This window comes from Choloepus didactylus, chromosome 7 (genome assembly GCF_015220235.1).
Source record: "Choloepus didactylus isolate mChoDid1 chromosome 7, mChoDid1.pri, whole genome shotgun sequence".
Taxonomy (NCBI): Eukaryota; Metazoa; Chordata; class Mammalia; order Pilosa; family Megalonychidae; genus Choloepus; species Choloepus didactylus.
The window spans coordinates 11,100,941-11,116,362 of record NC_051313.1 but is presented as its reverse complement, the minus strand read 5'-3'; the positions used below and the strand labels follow the sequence as shown (position 1 = coordinate 11,116,362).

General features: G+C 42.5%; 1 protein-coding gene across 5 annotated transcripts in view; it reads right to left on the bottom strand.

Moving 5' to 3' along the window:
• BCLAF1 (BCL2 associated transcription factor 1) overlaps positions 1 to 1,862 on the bottom strand; it is a 30,809-nt gene extending 28,947 nt beyond the window's left edge. For 3 of the 5 annotated variants that reach the window (XM_037842590.1, XM_037842593.1, XM_037842594.1), the window contains exon 1: positions 1,739 to 1,862. The gene's annotated coding sequence lies outside the window, so the exon portion shown is untranslated. Of the gene's footprint in view, positions 1 to 997; positions 1,117 to 1,685; positions 1,716 to 1,738 lie in introns of those variants that run through there. The other 2 variants (XM_037842591.1, XM_037842592.1) reach the window with 2 other exon arrangements.
• Between the last annotated feature and the right edge of the window lie 13,560 nt (positions 1,863 to 15,422).

Here is a 15,422-nt window from a genome sequence, read left to right as displayed (position 1 = left end):
TTCTTTGTTAATGAATCATTATAAGACTACCCAGAATCCAGCTAGTGTTCAATGATGATCTCCAAAGACAGCTTCTAGAAACTCTCAATCCAATGTTCTGTAGACCTGAAAAGACCTCCATTTCTACAAGTCATCTCATCATAGAATCAATCTAGTACATCTTGCTACCTAGCTAAGACTTGCAATAAATTCAAATAAACAGGAGCCTATCAAAAGCTAAGTTCTTTTTATAGCTCTATCTCCAAGTTCCAAAATACTACTGTTCTTCCAAGTCAAGAAAGGACTCTACCTAAATGTCTCCTCTATCATTATCTTAATCATCAGACTTAGGAGGGATTCCAGTGCTCACCACAATGTAAAGGTCAAAACTAAATGTTACAAGCCATCAGCAGGAAACCATTTGATCTCTCCCATCAATTTATCCTGAATTGGCTAGGGTCACAAAAATGCAAATAAACTTCCAGCTGTTCTTCCTGTGTAAAAGGTTGTTTATCGTCCAAAGATACCCCAACCACTCCAATTAAGAGTCCAATCAGAATGAGAATTCGAATAACGGACGACAAACTTTTCGTTTCGCCTTTTTAATACCCCCACCCAAAATTTAAAAATCGCTGCTGCAGTGGGATATAAGTTTGAAGTAGCTCATTTTTTTAAATTGCTTTTGGCCACATTTGCTTTCAGCTTTAGTCTTAATTTTTTCAATTCTAAAACTCTAAAATAAAGGTTTGGTGTAAAAAGAAGTTGCAGGTATTACTGCTTGATCCTTAAGAAAGTAATCTCGAAAATAAATAAACCGAACTTATGTATTTAAAAGAGAGTAAGGTCCCTAACCTCAACTTCCACCCAGTTAACACTTGTGACACGAGGTAATGGGCTTGAATCACACGCCGAGGACAGGCCTTCGTTGTGCGCGGGCTGCCCTTCCGCCCGGGTGTGGCAGGCCGCCCCCGGACCCATCAGCTAAGACCCGGTCCCACGCTAAGAAACACACACCAACCTCCGAAGTCGGGAGGGCACGTTCGCTTCAGAAGAGTGGGTTGCCAACAAGGACCTGAGAATATCAACACCGGAGAAAACTCCCCCACGGCACCGGCGGCCCGAGGAAGCACCAGGGCCCTAAGACCGAGCAGAAAAACAAAAATGCAGACGGCGGCCTAAAACTGGGGAGGAGTTTGAAGGGTCCGCCTCTGCTTATCAACGCCCCAAGCAGGCCCCATCCAAGCGAAGGACGCGGAGAACGGTCGCGACTGCAGCCAATGCGAGGCGGACACAAGTTGCACCGCGGGCGGGCGCGAGGGCGCGAGGGCGCGCGGGAGAGAGGGCCCGCGGGCGGGGCGGGCGGGGCGGAGGGGCGCGCGTGCGCAGGGAGGGCGTCGGGGGAGGAGGGGCCCGCGGGGCAGGCGGGCGCGCGGGCGCGGGGATCCGAGCTGTGGCAATGGGGGAAGGGCCGAAGGAAGACGACGTGCGCACGCGCACAGGCTGGCCTCGCGGGCTTCGGGGCTCGGGCCAGGTTCGCGGCCGTGCGTACCGTTCGCACGGCTCACCCCAGCCCCCCACCTTCCCGCGTAGCGCCTCAAAAACCTGTGGGAAGCCGACTGTGAACCGCATAACTAAAAGCGCAACGTACCCAACTTAGCTGTCACCGCCAGCCCGTCACCACCCACACAATAATCAACAATATTCACCCGTCCTCGATATTTACTGCAACTTCAGTGATCTGATGCCGCGCGAGGACTACCTGATAACGCCGGGGAGCCGCTCCGAGGCCTCAGCTTCGTTGTAACTACACAGCGGCCATTTCCCGACTCAAGAACGGGAGGAAAACCATAGAGAAGACTTCGACGCGCTAGCTCGGTCCGTCACTTCCGGTTGGGGGCGTGGCCTCCGCTGCTGCTAAATATATGGGCGGGCTCCGCCCACCCTCCTGCCCCTTGACCGGCTCCCCGGCAGTTGGGGCGTTGTTGCCCGAGGCTTTCTGGGAAGTCGCGTGCCTAGTCTCGCGTGAAGATCCGATGGCACCGCCCTTTGGGGCCCCCCCTCCCTCCACACGACCCCGGTGTGGGGCGGTGGTGTTGCAAGGCGGTTCGGGTCTCTTTGGAGGCACTTTTCGGACTTCCCTGTCCTCCTAGTTTCTGCTGCGTTGAGCGTGTAGTGTCCATCCTTTTTGTGCGACCCACTCAAACCGGGCCAAACAAAAAGACAACCCCGCCCGAAGGCGGCATTGTGGCCCCAGCCCGCATCTGCCTGCGCGGGGTCGGCGGAGTGTCTGGTTCTTGGAAGCGTAACGGGAGACGAGGAAATGCCTCCTTTGCTGTGAATTAAAATGCGCCATACGGGCTTCGAGAATACAAAAATGGCCACGATGTAAATCTGTTTTCTGAACTGCTTCTGAGCACCTCATCGCTGCGTGACGGGCGTCCACCCCTCCGGACTCCCAAAGTGCTTAGGCTGGGTCGGTGGTTGGCGTCGTGGGTTGCTTTTTTCCCCTGCCTGTTTGTTAAAACGTTACGTTAGCGATTTTGGAGCATGGGCCTAGCCATAAAAATAAAGAAGAGCACTAAGCAGTCAAGCTTTCAGCCTGTATGGTCATTTGAGCCGGCCGAAGCACAACTTGGCCTGCCAGAATTATAAATCAGAGTATAAAAAGGCAAACCAACTTGGATTGGGATAGAATTTCAAATAATAGCAGTGGCGCATTTTCTATTAACACTTCTCTGACGGTCAGTATCTTTCTTAGAGTTTGATACCGTTTACTACTTTGATTTTCAGGGACATGAACGACCTTAAAAGCTGTCAAAGGATTTCAAAGTTGTAATTAGCAACCAGTCCTTTGTCAATCAGTAAATGTATTCTTGGGTCCTAATTATGTATTTAACTGTGGATTCTCTCAATCCAGTTTACCAACTCAACTAGAAGTTCCTTATTTTCTTTTTATGAGATGAACACTTCTTTTTTTTTTACTGCACAGTCTTTCCCCTCATCCCATCGCTAACGTCAGAATGTAGAAACAGGAATCGTTCTGTTTTGTTCACAGGTGTGTCCTGAGCATCTAGTAGGATCTTAGTTATTTGTTGAATGAATGTGCTCTATTTTTTAAAAAGAGAGAGAAAAAACCCCGTTAATCATTGACAGCACAGTGCAGTGCCTCTAATTCTGCAAGTATGGGTAGGAGGTGGGTGGGGAGAAGGGGGACTACCAGTGCTAACAGCCCTTATCTATTTATTCAAAATATTCAGAAGTCAGATTGGATGCTTTTCAGGGTAAGATACCATCTTAAGTCTTTCTCTACAATTCTATTGCACATGTACTGAAAATGAAGTCATCTGTCTGACAAGGTGCAGCTGATTGTGACATTAAGCTGAGGTCTAAACAAAGGAGGAGACATGTTGAATCAAACCCTTTAATAAATGATCCCCTATGGAAAAGCCGTCCAGACTTTTCTTGAACTAGGTCCATTCAGTATATAATACTTGCCTTTACTGGCCTCCAGAATTGGAGGTCCTTGAATTTAGGTCATGTTTTTTGCCTCTCATAGCACAGTCACTGCATTGTCCTTTTGTTTCACAACCTGAAGCTCCACCATTTCAGCTTCACTCCTTGTAATGAAACTTTTGTCCTATTAAAATAAAATAATATTGCAAAGAGCATAGGAAAAATATCAAAAGCCCACTTGACAAATGGGCAATGAATGAAAGTAGAAAATTATCCCCCAAAGAAATACAAATGGAGGACAAATGACCAACCTTAAGAATAATAAGATAAATATATGCAAAAACAATGCTGAGATAGTATTTTCCACCTAATAAATTAGTAAACTAATTTTAACTGTTAGAGTCATTGACAGTTTCCTGGGAACACACTTATAAAACTTTCCATGGAGGTTTTTGTTTTTTGTTTGTTTTGTTTTGTTTGTTCAAGATAATTGAAAGAGAAAAGAGAAAACAGGAGAAGACGTATCTGAAAAGGACAAGAACATGGGAATGAGAATGAAACTGGGAGGCTGAACTACCACTCTTCTGGTTTTGTTTGTTTTGTCTTGTTTGTTTTAGGTGGAACAACATCCAAACAATCTTCCTATTTGGGGCAACAGGAGTTGAAGTGGGTTTTGGAGTCTCCCGCTTCCCAGCCCCTGATAATAGTGGCACTGACACCCCAACAGCGGTGGTGAGAAGTTAGCCAAGGAAATGTGGTCATCACGGGTTCCCTAACTATACTTGCTGGAGCAGACATTGGTTGCAGGCCCTGCTGCCTGGCCTCCTTGCTGCCTGTCCTTCCCCAGGCTTTGCGTTGATTCTTTGAGCTAGCTGATAGCCTTCCAGGAGATTTCTGTTCTGAGTGAGTTCACCAGAGTTGGTTTCTGTTGCTTGCAAACAAGACCCTGAACTTTGTGTCACACTTTTAAATAGAGGCAGTTCCTGTTTGTGAGGACAGTTTTCCCACTGGTCTGGCATTTTTCCAGATCTGTACCAATGAAATTAACGTTGTACCTTGCCTAATCTAATTCAAACCAACTGGGTTTTCTTTTGTTTTTTCCCTCTTTCTACCCCCCTTTTGCCAGTTAAGAATTCAGAAGTTTTTATTTTTCAAGGTTTAATTGCCAAAATTATTTATTCAGGAAATATTTATTGCAGTGTTGTTCTAGGAAACTGCTTTAAATCTCTCAATTTGGAGAAAAATTAAAACTATCAAAATGTGACTGTTAATTATTCTTTTTAAGTCTCACCAAGATTAATTTCCATCTTTCTCAGGAAGATTATTGCAACAAATGGAACATGTATTACTTGCAAAGTTTTCACTTAGAATCTTTGCCCAAAAATTGTGCCACCTTACTGTTTAATATATCCATTAAAAAGCAGAGAGGAAAACCTACCTGAAAGGAGATAACGGGGTTATGATTAGCTTCATCATCAGGAATCATTTCTTCCTTAAAAGAGGTTGTGAGGAACACAACAGACAGGAACAGAACACTTCCCCCTTTAAAGCAGTTACCCAGTTGCAGATGAATACTGCATTATCTACATTTTTATATTTTATCTATTTTTGTCTGCCCTGTGGTGATTTGAAGCTGTATGTACCCCAGAAAAAGATGTTCTTAAATCTAATCCATTCCTGTGGGTGTGAACCCATTGTGAGTAGGATCTTTTGATGAGGCTACTTCAGTTAAAGTGTGACCCACCTCCTCCTATAACTGGAGTCCTTTATAAACATAAGAGAGAAAGAGAGAGAGAGAGAAAGCCACAGAAGCAAGAAGCTGAAATCAAAGAAACCTGAAAGAAAAGAAGGGAGACCGGCAGATGCCGACATGTGCCTTGCCACGTGCAGAGGCACTGGCAGCCTGTCTTCGTTAAGCCAACCCATTTCATGGTATCTGCTTTAAGCAGCCTAGGAAACTAAAACAACCCCCTAAAAAATCTAAACATTCAGTTCTATGAACAAAGAGTTTATCTCACAAGCAGAGGACCAAAACCACACAAGCAATATGGTAATATCCAAAAGTGGCAAAGCATTGCATTGTGGGAAAAGGGGTGCAATAACACTTTACATTCCAGATCTCTTGGTGTGCTGAAATGTCCGCCTTTTCAATTGCTTGGAAAGAACTAAGAGGCCTTTCCCAGAGAAGGAGTCACCCTTGATGTCAACAAGAAGTCTCTACTGGTTTTTCTCAAGATGCACCTCTTGAAAATAACCGGGGCTCCTAAGTAATTGAGCCCCACTGTACACTTACTGAGGCACAATCTGTGGGGGAAACAAACACTCTGAAGTTTGAGATCCATTGATTATTGAGTACCTGTAAGATTCCAGATATTACGGGCTAGAAAGCAGAATTAAGATGTCTTTTTTGCTTCTCTGGGAGAGCTCAAAATCTAGCAAGTTTAGGGTGTAACTCCCATAATAGAGGGAACAAAAAGGCATCTAAATGGGAGCAGGTGTCAGTGGTGAAAGAATCAGTGGGATTCACTGATTGAAGAAATCCACGTGGAGCAGGTGCCACGTGCAGGTGCCAAGCCAGGGGCTTGGGCCGGGGCAGTGTTACAGACTGCCACAAACGCTGCTCCCAGGGAGGCTGCCACGCTGTGAGGGGGGTGGACAGAACACACGTAAACAGACACAGCTTAGTCTGATACCAGTTAGGAAATGATGCAGAAAGAAAGGGGGGACTTACTGTAGAGAAGGTGCTTCATCAGGGAAAGCCTGTGTGAGGAGATGACATTTCAGGAAGACCTGAAAGATAAGGAACGGGGAAAATAAAGGAAGATCAGTCCAGGGAGTGACCTGTGAAAACTCCTGGGAGCAGAAAAGAACGTTTTATGTTTCTGGAGTGGAAAGAACGACACTGTGCACAATGAACCAGGAGGAAAGTGGTTCGAGGGCAGGTCGTGCTGAGCCTCTAAACGACATAAGGGGTTTGGATTTCACTCCAAAGGCAAGGAAAAGTCATTGAATGTCTTAATCAAGGGTATGACATGAGCTGCAGTATTGGAAAAACATCATTCAGGCTGCTATGTGAGAAATGGATTGACAATGGCCAGGGGGACCAGTTAGGAGATGTTTTAGTTGAGATAACAATGATCACAAGAAAGGATCATGGTAAATATATTTAGGAAATGGGATTAACAGGTCTTGCTGATAGATTGGATTAGGAATTTAGGAAAAGGGAGAAAATAATGTGGAAATCTAAGTTTTTGCCTTGATTGGGTGGATTTTGATTCATTATAAAAATGAGGAATATTGGAGATGAGAGTAGGAAAAGTGAAGGGAACAGGTTGGGACAGAGAAAGAAAATCAAGAATTCTATTTTGCATACATTAGGTTTGGGAAATGTGTGAAATATACATAGGGAAGCAAGGTATGAAGTTGACTCTGTCAACCAACAGTTCAGAGGAAAGTTCTGGCCTGGAGATAAAACACAGAAGTCATTCGTATAAAGATGATATTTAAAGGCATAGGATGAAAAATACAGAGAAATAAGAGAAGACTCAGCACTGAACCATAAAGAATTCCATTTAGAGATTTATTTTCAAAGGAGGAGCAACCAGATGAAGAAACTGAGAAAGAGCAGTCAGTGAAGTAGGAAATCAGTGACTTATATATTAGTTATCTGTTGCTGTGTAACTAACAACTCCAAACTTTAGCAGCCCAGAACAAACTCATTTATTGTCTTGCAGTTTCTGAGGGGCAGGAGTCTGGGAGTGGCTTCTCTGGGTGGTTCTGGCTTAGGGTCCTTGTGCTGGTTTGGATGTATTATGTCCCCCAAAATGCCATTTTCTTTGATAAAGTCTTGTGTGGGCAGGAAAGTATTGGTGTTGATTGTGTTGGAGACTTTTGATTGAATGTTTCTGTGGAGATGTGATCACTCAAGTGTGGTCGAGAACTCTCATTGGATAATTTCCATGGAGGTGTGGCCCCACCATTTGGCGTGGGCCTTGAGTAGTTTACTGGAGCACTACATAAGCTCAGACCAAGGAGCAAGCTTGCTACAGCCAAGAGGGACACTTTGCAGAATGCCCAGGAGCTTAGAGAGGAGCTGCAGATGAGAGACAGTTTGAAGATGGTCGCTGAAAATGAACTTTTGCTCTGGAGAAGCTAAGAGAGAAAAAACTCCCCAAGAGCAACTAAGAGTTACATTTTTGAGAAGCTGCAGCCTAGAGAGGAACATCCTGGGAGAAAGCCATTTTGAAACCAGAACTCTGGAGCAGACGCCAGCCACGTGCCTTCCCAGCTAACAGAGGTTTTCCGGACGCCATTGGCTGATTGTTGATGACTTACCTTGGACACTTTATGGCCTTAATACTATAACTTTGTAACCAAATAAATCCGCTTTATAAAAGCCAGTCCATTTCTGGTGTTTTGCATTCCGGCAGCGTTAGCAAACCAGAACCATTCCTCATGAAGTTGCAGTCAAGCTGTCAGCTGGGACTGAGGTCATCTGAAGGCCACCAAGATTCACTCCACCCACATTCATGTGGTTGTTGGCAGGCCTTAGTTCCTCTTTGGCTGTTGCCTTGGACATCAGGTGCCTCACAACATGGACCTCTTCCTTGGAGGCCTGAGGGTCTCCATGACATCGTATCTAGCTTCCGCCAGAGCTAATGATCCAAGAAAGGGAAAGAAAGCCCAAGACATAGCTGCAGTCTTTCATAACCTAATCTCGCACCACCTCTGTGGTGTCATAAAGATCACACAGACCAACTCCTGGCAGTGTGGAAGGGAACTGCACAGCGCTGTGAACACCAGGAGGCCATCTCGGGCCATCTTGGGGGCTGGCTACCACAGCAAGGGAGACAAGTATTTCAGGTGTGTGAGGTGAAAAAGAACAAAGGCAAATAATATCCATTGGATTTTGCAGCATTGACGTTGTTGATGACTTTAGCAAGAGTCTCAGTGGAGCAATGGGTGCAGAAACCAGGCTTTAGCGAGTCAAAGAGTGACCAGAGAGCAAGGAAGTGGAGACTGCTTGCATGTAGAAGTTTGGCTAAGAAGAGGAGCCAAAAAAAAATGAGCTGGAAGTTGCAAGGAGATGTGGGGTTAAGGGAGTTTTCTCTTTTTCCTTTTTGATGAAAGATAATAGAGCCCATTTATTTGATGTTGGGAATGAAGCAATAAGAAGAAACCTATGACACAGGACAAAAAGTAGCTGTTTGCAATCCTGAAGCCTTTGGGAAGACCAAAGGGTATGAGATCCTGTGCAAATGACAGGCTTGGCCTTCAGTAGGAACAGAGACAGTGTAATCTTTATTACAGGAGGGAAAGAAAGAGTACAGACAGAGTTACAGAAAGCTTTGAGGGTTTGGTGGTGGGAAAACAAAGATCAAGCCTGAACACTTTTATTTTCTCAAGGATACAGGAGGGACAACAGTAAGTGAGGGTGAAGAAAGCAGTGTAGAGTACTTAAAGACAAGTGAAACCAATATCCAGAAGCACAAGAGAGAAAGCCAACTTCAGAAACAGTATATGATGTCCACTTCAAGTGCCATATAAGTTTGGAATCAGGATTTTAAAATGAAATGAGACTTTGGATAAGGATGGCTGTTTGAACCCATTATTCATATCCTCTTTCTGCAGAGAGTCAATTAACATGACAAACTTCTGATCTTATATAAAGACAAATAGAACAAAAGCAGAACATCTATAGACAAGAGCGTTTACCAATTATGGAAACTGAGATTAGTTAACTGAAATCTTGTTGAAATGTCTGTTTCCCTTACTAAGATGTAAGCTTCGTTGAGGGCAGGAATTTTTTTTCTTTTTTATTCTTATTCCCCAGTGCCTAAAAGAATTTGGCACTTTGAGGCTCTCAGTAAATGCTTGTTGAAGTTTGAGTGAATGAAAGCCTATGAAAGGGTTACAAAATAGAGAGTCAAACTGTTGGGTGTCTAATAAAGCTTGTAGAATGTCCAAAGGTAAAATTAATACAACCCTCTATATAAATTCATACAGCTTATACTGGAAAGGACAAGCCATTTCCAAAAATGGCTACAATTTTTATCATGGCCTGGATTTATTTCAAGATTCTCAATAATTTTAAAACCTGAACTAAGAATTATTCCCCTTCCCCACATTTGCTCCTTACACCCCTTTAATTTCATGAGGCAAGATTCAGGCCTTTATCTCAGGCAGCATGTGGCCAAATGTCTGGAGGAGCAGGTGGGCCCCGTGTGGCACAGGTAATTTATTTTCTATCTTAAGAAAAATTTGCAGAATACAAGATTGAAATACAGACTCATGATTTAACCCTCGATTTCATCTAGTTTTCAAAATTCCATCACCTTTTTTGGAAGTAACACAATTGTTTATCTCTGGAAAACCAGAGAGCAGGTGCCTCCCATGCAGGTAATCCATATGTTTATAACCGAGCTTGTCTCCCACAGAGATCAGGGTGTCTAACTTGCTTCCCCTCCCGCACCTCTAATCCCACTATATGTTCCTTCAGTGACTAATTTCTCTTAACTCCTCTGGATGTGATTGATATGAAGTCAGAAAACACTGCTTTGGGAATATATTTAGCAATTATGCTTATAAGCAAAGAACCGATCAAAAGATGACCTTTCAAATTACTCAGCAGCTGTAACCCTTTGTAAGCTACAGCACTGGTTGTACCTATATTTCAACAGTTTGGAAAAATGATGGTTGAGCTCAAAAGGCCTGGATTTTTCCCTTGCAGCTAAAGAACACTTGTTCACTTATGGGTTGGTATGAGAATGGCCGTATCTGAAGGCCAGCCTGTATTCAGGGGTTTTCATCATGTTTGTTTCACTCCTTGTCCTCATCAACATCCACATCAATGTTGTAATAGACTGGAGCAAAAGGTATGGGCCTGCTCCTAAGAAGACAAAGGTTTTGCAGCTACTCGGCTACAAGTTTTTCAAGAAAACAACTCATCTTCAGAATAAAAATAGTATAAGCTCAAGTCCCAGTGAAAATTACAAAGACATAACATACAATAACAAATCCTCTTTGAAAAGCTGATGAAATCATGTTTGTCTCTTTTAGTTTATCTATTAGTAAATCCAAGAAAGACTGCTAGAAGTAAAGGACATTTATCTCATTTGAAAAGAATGATCTGTATATATGCGTAGAAGCAAGACAAAAAGAATAAACTACCAAATGATAACATGTTCATAGTTGGACAATCCTATTATAGTCGAATTTTAAAATTTTTCTTCCATTGCTTTTCTGTATTTTCTAACATTTCTATGGTAAGTATAACATATATAATAGGAAAAAAAAACTTTAAAAAAATTAGACCATTGAAATTTTATTGGAATGTTGTAAAGATAATTATCATGGATTGAATTATGTCCCCCAAAAAGATATGTTGAAGTCCTTACCCCTAGTAACTCAGAATGTGACCTTATTTGGAAATAGGGGCATTGCAGATGGAATTAAGATGAGGTCAGACTGGAGAAGGGTGGCCCTTGATCCAATCTGGCTGGTGTCCTTATGAGAGGACACACAGGAGAGGAGACCTGAGAGGACGAAGGCAGAGGCTGGGGTGACACAGCCACAAGCCACGGGAGATCAAGGAATGCCGCGACCAGAAGCTGGAAGAGCCAAGTTTCAGAGGGAGTGACCCTTGACTCTCGATTTCAGACCTCCAGTCTCCAGAACAGCGAAGGGATGCTTTTCTGTTGTTTTAAGACACGAGTTTGTGGTAATTTATTATTGAAGCCATAGGAGACTGTTACAACCATGAGGAACTGAGAAATAAGGAGAGAGATTTTTTAAATGTGGTTCTTAAAAATAGGTGTCAAAAATGTCACTTGACAAAGAAGAATAAAATTTCCATCACTAAATTGCATTCTTGAAAAGCCTGATTCTGGATCTCTGCAAGGGGAATATTAGCTTTGAGAGAGAATATTCTGGTTACTTTGTTTTCTTTTTTTCTCTAGCATGCCCAACTATTATTGCAAAGGTGTCTATTTCTTCCCTTCAGTTTTGCCAGTGTTTGCCTTGTGCATTTTGGGGTCACCATGGTTAGGAACATGAGTATGTATGATTATTTCTTCTTGGTCTGTTTCCCCTTTTATTAATGTATGATGTCCTTCTTTGTCTCTTTTAACAGCTTTTGACTTTAAGTCTATTTTGCCTGATATTAGTATAGCTACCCCTGCTCTTTTTTGGTTACTATTTGCATGGAATATCTATATCCATCTTTTCACAGTCAACCTGTTTTTGTCTTTGTGTCTAAGTGAGTCTCTTGTAAACAACATATAGTTGGATCATGGTTTTTTATCCATTCTGCTAATACATGTCTTTTGATTGGGGAGTTTAATCCATTAACACTCAGTGTTACGACTGTCAAGGCAGTACTTACTTCAGTAAATTTGCCCTTTGGTTTTTATAAGTCATACTTTTTTGTTTTTTTGGCTTGCCTCTCTTTCTTTATTGCAAACTCTTTTTCTGTATAGTTGATCTTTTGTGATGTATCTGACTGATCCCTTTCTCGTTTCTGTTTCTTTATATTTTTTAAAATACTTTCTTCGTGGTTACCCTGGGTTTCTATTTACATAACCTACATCTAAGCCTACTAATTTGAAAAGATATCAGTTTAGCTTCAATAGCTTACACACTGACTGTTCCCATAACCTTCTGTTTCCCCTTTTTATGTTGTTTTGCCTCATTTTATTTTTATTTTGCATGTCCATTATCAGAAAATATGCCTGTGCTAGTTTGAATATATTATGTACCCCAGAAAAGCTTCCATTCTTTTAATCCAATCTTGCGGGGGTAGACCTATTGTGGGTGGGATCTTTTCATTAGGTTGTTTCCATGGACATGTGACCCCACCCATTCAAAGTGGGTCTTAATCCCCTTGCTGGAGTACTCTATGAGATGAGAAAAGGCGGAGACATTTTGAAGAGAGCTTAGAGATGCTTAGAAAGCAAACATCCTGGGAGAAGCAAGAAGGACTCACAGGAGAAGTCAAGACAGAAGCCCAAAGACATTTTGGAGAAAGCCACAGAAACTAGAAGCTAAACCCAGGAGAGGACAAGCAGACTCTGGCCATGTGCCTTCCCATGTGACAGAGGAACCCCAGATGCCACCAGACTTTCTTCAGAGAAGGTATCGTCCTGTTGATGACTTAATTGGGACATTTTCATGGCCTTAGAACTGTAAATTTGTGAACTAATAAACCCCCATTGTAAAAGCCAATCCATTTCTGGTATATTGCATTCCAGCAGCTTTAGCAAACCAAAACAGTGCCTTTTTTTAATTCAACTGTACTCTGACTCTTAAAGGAATTACAGAGTAGAGTTCTATTTTGAGGATTGTGCCAGTTTGAAACTGATAAATACCCCAGGAAAGACAATGTTCTTTAATGCAGTCTTCTGGGGGCAGACTTATTATGAGTGGGACATTTTGATTAGATTGTTTCCCTGGAGATGTAACCCACCCAATTGAGGGTGGGACATTTTGATTAGGTTATTTCCATGGAGATGTAACCCTACACATTCAAGATGGGTCTTAGTTAGTTCACTGGAGTCCTTAACAGAGCTGACGGAGACCCAGATGTTTGGAGACACTGAGAGAGACAGTTTGGGGAGAAAATACATATTCCAACATTTGTCCCCAGGAAAGGCTAAGAGACAAGCTAAGAGAGAAAATGCCCAGAAGTATTTTGGGCCATTGAGCCAGATGTTAGAGATGCTAAGCTAAGAGAGGAAGCCCAGAGTTTGCCCCAGAGAAGATAAAAGAGAACCCATAAACACTTAAAGACAAGGCCACTGGAATCAGAAGCTGAAAGCAACATGAACTGGGAGCAAAGGACCAGCTGTTGCCAGCCACATGACTCCCCAGCTGACAGAGGTGCACCAGACACCATTGCCTTTCCTCAGTGTGTCAGTTTAGATGCATTATGTCCCACAAAACACATGTTCTTTGATGCAATCTTGTGGGGGCAGACATATTAGTGTTGATTAGGTTGGAATCTTCTGATTGAGTGTTTGCATAGAGATGTGACCCACCCAACTGTGAGTGACACCCTGGATTGGGGTGTGACCTCTTTATTGAATGTTTTCATGGAAATGTGTCCCCACCCATTTAGGGTGGGTGTTAATTGGATCAGTGGAGTCATATAAAGGAGTTCACAGACAGAAAGGCAAGAGAGCAACTGAGAGTGACATTTTGAAGTGGAGCTGCAGCTAAGAGAGGACAAAATGCCCTAAGAGCAACATTTTTGGGGAATGCCATTTTGGAATGCAATCTGGGAGCAAGGAGATGTCAGCCATGTGCCTTCCCAGCTAACAGAGGTTTTCCAGATGCCAATGGCCATCCTTCAGTGAAGGTACCTATTGTTGAGCCTTACCCTGGACAATTTACGGCCTTCAGACTATATCTTTGTAGCCAAATAAACCCCCTTCATAAAAGCCAATCCATTTCTGGTATTTTGCATAATGGCAGCATTAGCAAACCGGAACACACAGTGAAGAAATCCTCTTATTGATGCCTTAGTATGGACATTTTTATGGCCTTAGACCTGTACATTTGTAACTTAATAAATCCCCTTTACAAAAGTCAATCCATTTCTGGTATTTTGTATTCCAGCAGCTTTAGCAAACCAAAACAAGGATACAGGTATTTTGGGTTTTGAATTTACCCTTTAAGTTACCCTTACTAATGATCTTCATTTCTTCACACTATCCCAAGCCACTCTCTCCTGTCTTTTCTTTTCAACCTGCAGAACTCCCTTAAGTAATTCTTATAGGGCAAATCTCTTGTTGATGAACTCTCTTAGTTTCTGTTTATCTGTGACTTTTAAAAATCTCCCTCATTTTTTTTAAAAACTATAATTTTACTTAAATGTATTCACACACCATACAATCCATCCAAAGTGTACAATCTATGGTTAACAGTATCATCACATAGTTGTGCATTCTTCACCATAATCAATTTTAGAACATTTGTATTACTACAGAAAAAGAAATAAAAAGACTAAAGAAAACCTCAAACATCCCATGCCCCTAATCCCCCCATTATTGACCCCTAGTATTGCTCTCTGCCCAATTTTAAGACTTACAGTAAAGGTAGTTTAGCTAAGACAGTGTAATATTGTCAGAGACAGAAATACAGATTGTGGAACAGAATAAAACATCCAGGAGTAGATCCAAACATGCAGTGGAAGCTTTTTTCTCTTTCCACAGTCCAAGGCAGCTGTAGTAGGTTGGTGGATATTTGCTTCATGCAGTGATTCTGGGGCCTAAACTTCTCCCATCTTGTGGCTGCCTCGTCTCCTAAGGTCCATGGATAGACTTCAAGCCTGTCAGGAGGCTTGCATGGGAAAAATTACTTCAGGGTTAACTGCAAACCGAAACTTACCATTTCCTTTAACTATGGATGCAGGCAAAGCCACAGAAGTATTTAGCAATACTTTTAACTTTGTAACAAATAGAAATCAGATTTTTTTTTTATCAGATTAATGTTGTTGCAGGTCTCTTGAAAAATCGTTTCCACTCAGTCCGCTTTCTGAATGGCAGTAACTAGACCCGCCTCTAGATCTTGTTTAATATCATTTTAAAATAACAGAAAAGGCTGTAATAGACAGCCTTTAGGGTGGGCCAGTGTTTTGGTGTGCTAAAGCTAACGAAATGCAATATACCACAAGTGGGTTGGCGTTTACAACGGGGATCTATAAACTTACAAGCTACAATTCTTAGGCCATGAAAATGTCCAAATCAAGGCATCAAAACGTGATACTTTCGGGATCCCTGAAGATTGGCTACCAGCCATCCTCAGCTCCTCTGTCACATGGGCAGGCATGTGGTGATGTCTGCTGGTCTCTCCCTTCTCTCCCCGGTTTCGTTGCTTCCAGCTTCTGTCTTCAGTGGCTTCCTCTGTGTTTCTGTGGTTTCTCTCTTTTCTGTGTGTCTTCTCTCAGCTTCTCTGGCTTTTCTCTCTGAGCTTCTCTCCGTGTTTTTCAGTTT